Genomic DNA, 7346 nt, shown 5'->3' with positions numbered 1-7346 from the left:
GTGTGCTGTTTGCTAAGACCATTGGAAAAATGCAGTATTAGGGTGGGAGTGTGCTGATTTTCCAGTTACTGTCTGTCACAGCTTCCCTTGGCTAGGAAAGGGAATCCCTGGACCCCTTGCGCTTCCCAGGTGAAGCAATGCCCTGCCCTGCTTCAGCTCACACTCTGTGGGCTGCACCCACTGTCTAACAAGCCCCAGTGAGATGAACCCAGTACCTCAGTTGGAAATGCATAAATCACCCACCTTCTGCGTCACTCATGCTGGGAGCTGTAGACTGGAACTGTTCCTATTCGGCCATGATGGAACCGCCCTTACATATTTTCTGAAAGAGATAATTTCTAAGATATAAGAAAGAAAGTTTACAGTCAATTATCCATCAAGTAAGGGAATACAGTGAGGTAATATATAAGAAATAAGTCCAACCTTTGTTGTCTTCCAGGAATGTTTCTTGGATATCAAGAGGCTAGATAAATTCCTTTGAATAAGACAATTTTTTCCTCCTGCATATCCTTTTTTTTTTTTTTTTAATGCAGTTGCAAGATTTAATAGAGTGAAGACAGAGCTCCCATACAAAGGGAGGGGACCCAAAGTGGGTAACCACTGCTGGCTTGAATGCCTGGGTTTGTATCCTGATCATTGTCCCTCCCACTGTGCTCTCACGCGATAGGTGATTGACTATTTCTTTACCTCCTGTTTTTGCCTAATTAGCATTTTAGTGAGCTCTCTTTACTATCTGATTGGTTGGGTGTGAGCTAAGTTGCAAGCCATGTGTTTAAAGGTGGACGTGGTCACCTTCCCAGCTAGGCTTAGGGATCTTTAGTCGGCCTAGGAAATCCAGCTAGTCCTGTCTCTCAGTCACCACTCTCAACAGGAAAACCCAAGTGCTGTTGGGGAGGTTGGCTGACGACCGCTGTAACTGCTTCCTGCTGAATTGGGGTGTAGTAGAGGTTGTGCAGTTGAGATTTCCTCAGAGGGGGTGCCTTAGATGTCATTAACATCGGAGCATGGGCTAGCAGGCTGGTTCAGGGGTCCACAGTAGATCTTAGTCATGGACGGCATCTGGGGCTCCATTTGAAGAACGATTTGTAGTTTTACAGCTTCAATTCTGGAAGAGACAAACTTAACAAGGAAGTTAAAGATATAGGGATTGAAATGTATGGCCTGTGGTGCATTCCTCCTGCATTTCTTTAGAAAAGAGAGAGTGAGAGAGAAGGAGAGTGCAGAGAGAGAGAGAGAAAGAAAGAAAGACTCTGACTACTGGGTAATAAACCAGTTCTTTTTGGAGGGGTCTGCATTTAGTAGAGAGTTATATAGAGCTGGATGAATATTATGATATGAATAACTACATGGATAATGGTTCCATTTACTAAGAGGGGAAATAGAAATGTTGATGAAAACAGTGGAACTCTGTAAAATATTTTAAGATATTTATTCTGAAGCAAGTATGAGTTACCAGTGGCCTGTGACACAGCCTCAGAAGATCCTGAGAACATATTTTCAAGTGGTCGGACTACTGCTTGGTTTTATACATTTTAGGGAGACATAAGACATCAGTCAATACATTTAAGATGTATATTGGTTCAGTTTGGAAAGGCAAGACAACCTAGGGGGAGGGTTTCTAAGTCACAGGCAGATTCAAAGATTTTCTGATTGGCAATTGGTTGAAAGAGTTACCATCTAAAGACCTGGAATCAATAGAATGGAATGTCTGGGTTAAGATAAGGGGTGGTGGAGACCAAGGTTTTATCATGCAGATGAAACCCCCAAGTAGCAGGCTTCAGAGCTCTTATTAGACCTAAAAAGGTGCCAGACTCTTGGTTAATTCTCTCATTGATTTGAGGAAAGACCTGGAAAGGAAAGAGGATTCTCTGCAGAATCGAGATTATCCCCATAAGAGGCAGCTTTATAGTGCCATTTTAAAGTATGTCAAAGAAATATATTTCGAGGTAAAATACTTCAATTTCTTCCAGGGCCTGCTATTTGTCATTTGATGCTATAATACAGTCAGGCTGGAATTTGGTGTTTTATTGCTACAAAAAGTCTCTTTTTGTTTTTCATTTCTAAGATTTCTGTTTTAATGTTAATGCTGGTCAGTTGGGCCTACATTCCCAAGAGGAGAGGGTAGAATGATGAGGCATGTCTGACCCCACCTTCCTATCATGACCTGAACTAGATTTTCAGGTTTATTTTGGAACGCCCTTGGCTGAGAAGGGGGATCTATTGGTCAGTTAGGGGGCTTAGAATTTTATTTTTTGTTTATAGAAAGCAAGCATGGGAGAAGTAGAAATATATACATCTGAAGTTTGTGACGGGGGCTGAGCTACAGAAACAGATTCAAGAATCAGAATTTATGTATTTATGTATTGATTTACTCAACAAATGCCTACGGAGTTCTTTCTATGTGCTCAGCACATTTTAGGGGAGCAGTGTTCTCCTTTCACTGCTGCTTTAGCCCATAGATAATTGGACTTACTGGGGGAGTGCTAGGGAGGGTGCTTTGTCTCTTCTCACCAACCGCTCATTCACTCCTTACTAAAAGACAGAGAAAAGGTTAATCTAAATTTGAAATTAATGGGCAGCATTTTACTGTGGGTAGGGCCACTGTATTAATGGTGAGTGTCATTAGTGGCATGCCCTCTTCTTCCTCCCACTTTCTGGACCTATGCTGCTGGCAGGTTAGAGTGTCAAGGACTTTCACCTGTGTGAAGGGTAGTCCTTCCCTTTCTCTGCTCTGTCTTCCCCCATCGAACAGATTGGCTGGGCCAGTTGTAAACTGCAAAGCAACATCAGCTCAGAGTAAAGCTTTGGAGGGAAGCATGTTCTTTCTGGGGTGGTCTCTCCGTTCCTGTGTCTGGGCTGGCAAGGTAGACCTCTGATTCTCATCCACATGGGTAGCTGTGTAAGTGGACCCGGGGGTAGACCTCTGATTCTCATCCACATGGGTAGCTGTGTAAGTGGACCCGGGGTTGCCATGCAGTGCTGGCCTTGGTTGCTCAACTACTCCAGGCATAGCTGAGTCTCAGGGCTGAGAAGCAGGAGGTGTCACCATGATCCTGAGCCTAAGCTCTTTTTTTCAATCCAGCTTCTACCAGAGCTCTGCTCTGTTAATGCCATTAATAAACAGTGTGTTTTATTTGGCTAGTGATCCTCGTAGGCATACTCCATTGGCCATGGCCTTGAAATTGGAGAGAGGAGAGTGGCAGTTCAAACCTCTACTGCCACTAAAATAACACATAGGTTACCTAAAGCCTTGGAAGTAAATATGATACCCAGGGAGACCATAGAAAATGAGAAAAGATGAAAAAAAGATGACAGAATCCTCAGGAAAAAAACCTACATTCAAGGAGTAGGCACTGGATCATAGGACTCCACTGTGAAAGAAGAGTTAGGGTAGAAAGTCTGATGGAAACATGCTCATAGGGACTGTAGACATGGACACCATGGGAGATTTATTACTCCTCTTGTTTTCACCTTTTGTACTTAAAAAATCATTTTAACAAGGAGCAATAATAATTTCATAATAATAAAAAGGGACTTAGGAAAAAGTCAGATGGAAAAAGAGCTGAGCAGCATGAATCAGGCAGAGGAAAAACCCTTTGGAATAATTGTTTAAGATGTTAGGTGATCCTAAAATATTGCTATCTCCCTATGACCTTAAGGAAAGGTAAATCTCCCTTCCAACCCAGGTTGCGATGAATAAACCCACTCCTCAATTGCATGTACATTAATTGCACTTCTTTGGCAATCAACACATGTATGTAGCAAATATGGATTCTGAAAAAATTCACGAAGTGAGGAACCACAGATCAAGCTATCGATCCATGTGAGAAGCCATCTGGCGGAAAGTAAAGTCTGAGGTCAGGAAGCATACCTCAAGGAGGTAGGGGCAAAGGGGAGATGAAACCTGGAGGGACTAACAGCAGAAGAAATGTATTTGTTCATTCAGCAAATACTTAATAAGTGCCTGTTATGTGTCAGGTTCTAAGTGAGGTATTGGGAATGCAATGGTCAACAATATTAATGTGGTTTCTGTCCTCAACAACCTTCTGTATTAGGGAGGATATGGGCAAGTGAAAATAGAGTCACAACAGAATGATAAATGCTCTGATGGATCATTGCCATGGGAGCACTTAAAACCCCCAAGGTTAAACCCATTTATGCCTAGTGTTCCATTATTGGAACTCTAAGTATATGGGAGTTGTGTTTTTTTTTTTTGTTTTTTTTTTTTGAGATGGAGTCTTGCTTTGTTGCCCAGGCTGGAGTGCAATGGTATGATCTCAGCTCACTGCAACCTCCCTCTGCCTCCCACGTTCCAGCAATTCTCCCGCCTCAGCTTCCTGAGTAGCTGGGATTACAGATGTGCACCACCACACCTGGCTAATTTTTGTATTTTTAATAGAGATGGAGTTTTACCACGTTGGCCAGGCTGGTCTCCAACTCCTGACCTCATCTGCCGACCTCGACCTCCCGTATGTGGGAGTTATTTATATCCTACTGCTCAAGATTATTGCCAAGGTCTGATTGAGAAAATTAAAAAAAGTGCAACCTCAGGCATAAATGGGTTAAAGGGTCTCAGACAGGCCGGGTGTGGTGGCTCACTCCTGTAATCCCAGCACTTTGGGAGTCTGAGACAGGTGGATTGCTTGAGACCAGACTGGACAACATAGTAAAGTCCCATTTCTACAAAAAGAAATATGAAAAGTGGCCAGGTTTGGTGGTACATGCCTGTAGTCCCAGCTACTTGGGAGGCTGAGGTGGTGGGAGGATCACTTGAGGCGGGGCGGCAGAGGTTGCAGTGAGTCAAGATTGTGCGACCACACTCCAGCCTGGGTGACAGAGTGAGACCCTGTCTTGGAAAAAGGAAAAAAAAAAGGAAAGGAAAAAAAGGACCTAAGACAGACCTGGATGAGAGATGAAGGAGGAGGTAGTGGTGATGGTGGTGGTGGAGGTGTGCATATAACTCTGCCGCTGACCTTACCTTTCCCTAGCTATGTACCTGGAGAGTCTTCTTAGGAGAAAAAGGTAACATTTCCCCCCCAATAACTGTGCTTATAAAGTTATGATGCCTCAGCATAGATACATTGATGTTTCTGTGACTGAATAAAGAAATTACTGTTATATTAATCAAAAAAATAGCTAAATATTATGAATCCTAACCCAACATCTGAATATGCCATTCAATTCTGCTGGAGAAACCTCCTTCACTTTAGAAGCTGTGTGGTTCCCATACGTAAACCATATGAGAAGCTATGTTATGGACAGAGGCTGGTGGATGCCAAGACAGACCATCGCATGGCAGCTGTAGCTGATTATAGCCTGTTAAATTTGTAAAGACACATGTCATTGTACCACTCTGCTTCAGGGAAGCCATACATTCTATTCTTGAATGTTTGGGGCCTGAGTTCCCCCAAGGTTTCAGCTCTGAGGTGGTACGTCTCATTGTTGTGTAGGGAGCCAGGGACATCAGAGTGATATTTCCTTGGCTTAAAAATGGGGAACATTGCATGAGCAAGGGATTGAAACAAAAGACTGAGTTTAAAATATATAACCCTAAAGTTTTATTCTCATTGTCATATGGCCCTGAGCCTATAATCTGCTGAAAATCCGAGTGGCTCATGCCTGTAATCCCAGCTCTTTGGGAAACCCAGGCGGGTAGATCACCTGAGGTCAGGAGTTTGAGACCAGCCGGACCAACATGGTGAAACCATGTCTCTATTAAATACAAAAAAATTAGCTGGGCGTGGTGGTCCTTGCCTGTAATCCCAGCTACTTTGGAGGCTGAGGCAGGAGAATTGCTTGAATGTGGGAGGCGGAGGTTGCAGTGAGTCAAGATTGTGCCATTGCACTCCAGCCCAGGCAACAGAGTGAAACTCTGTGTCAAAAGAAGAGGAAGAAAAACATCCCAATCCAATTTCTGGCAAGTTTTTTATTAGTTAAATGTGGAAATTAGTACATGTAAAATGACACCAGACTACCTACATGAAGGGCTCACCTCTGTCCCGTGGGCTTAGAGATGCAGAGAGGTTTAAGGGAGAACATGACATAAGACCTTACCTCTCTGGGCCACGTGGTGTAGGCTAGGGGAATCTCTGAGAAGGCTAGAACTGTAGAGTTGTGAGCATTTAACGAGAGAATGCTATGAGAGCACTTAGAATATATAATAAGCACTCAATAAATGTTCTTCTTTTTCTGTTTCCTAAAATCTTTTCCCTCATCACCCTGGCCCTCAGATCCTTCCAACTCTTCTGCCAACCTGTTTGGGGATATAGAACAGGCTTTGTGGAAACAGGACTATGATAACAGGGCCACAGTTTCTACTCCGGCTTCAGGGCAAGGACATAGTTTTCTCAAACTAAATGATGGTTCTAGAGTATTTTAAACCTTGAACAGAAGTATCTCTCAGATTTTTTTTTTTTTTTTAATTTTAAAAATGTAATACTTTATTGAGGGGTTAAGATGCCATTGTGAGACAGGATAGAAATTTAACCATGAAGGCCTTTCAGTGGCTCATCCAAGGCCACAGAGCAAATAAAAACCATATCCATCATATAGAACATCTGAATGGGGTGCCAGAAAAGTCACAACTCAGAGTGTCAGTGATTTTTTTTTTTTTTTTCGAAAGCACAAATCCACGTTTATTTATTGACTTTTCATTAGTTTAAATCCTTGAGGGGTCCAGCATCACTCAGATTCTGTGTCCAACAGCCTTAGCAGGAAGATTGCTTCGGAATTTGGCACGAACCAGGCCACTGTTTCCGTGGGCCCGAGTTACCTTTCCCCAGATGACCCTGGTTTTGTTTGGTTTGCTGCCAGGAGTCACTGTGTTGTTCTTTGCTTTGTATACATAAGCGCATCTTTTGCCCAAATAGAATTCTGTTTCATCTCGGGCATAAACACCTTCAATTTTTAGAAGAGCTGTGTTCTCCCTTTGGTTCCGGAGACTCCGCTTATAGCTGGCAAAAATGACCTTGGACCACAGCCTTCCAGACATAGTTCCTTTTAGAAGTCCTGTTCCCTGCAGGCCTCTACAGGAGCCAAGATGGCGGGAAGAGCAATGTTTGTAACTCCTGGGTATACAGTAATGTAAGTAAGGGTCCCAAACCCTGTCCTTCGCAGGTGTTTGAGTCAGAGTCAGGTTCCTCGCAGTCAGATTTCTGCCCTCGTGGTTGTGTCTGCTTCAGCCGTCGTCTGTGAGTGTTAAGTTGGGATTTCTCTTTTCCTCAGCCACCAGAAGTGCCTGGGTTTCCTCACACACGTCACATCAGGCCACCCCATCAAGGCCCAAGGACAGATCATTGGGATGTTGTGTGCAAAAGAGCAAGGCCCTCATTTATTACAGTGTTTGT

General features: G+C 43.4%; 1 pseudogene; it reads right to left on the bottom strand.

Annotated features, from left to right (window-relative positions):
- Positions 1–6685: 6685 nt before the first annotated feature.
- On the bottom strand, positions 6686–7020 carry LOC105532082 (annotated as a pseudogene).
- Positions 7021–7346: the final 326 nt, after the last annotated feature.

The sequence above is a fragment of the Mandrillus leucophaeus genome, unplaced genomic scaffold, assembly GCF_000951045.1.
Source record: "Mandrillus leucophaeus isolate KB7577 unplaced genomic scaffold, Mleu.le_1.0 Scaffold93, whole genome shotgun sequence".
In the NCBI taxonomy this organism is placed as follows: Eukaryota; Metazoa; Chordata; class Mammalia; order Primates; family Cercopithecidae; genus Mandrillus; species Mandrillus leucophaeus.
Note: the sequence above shows the minus strand (reverse complement) of the source record. Positions and strands in the feature narration are given on the sequence as shown.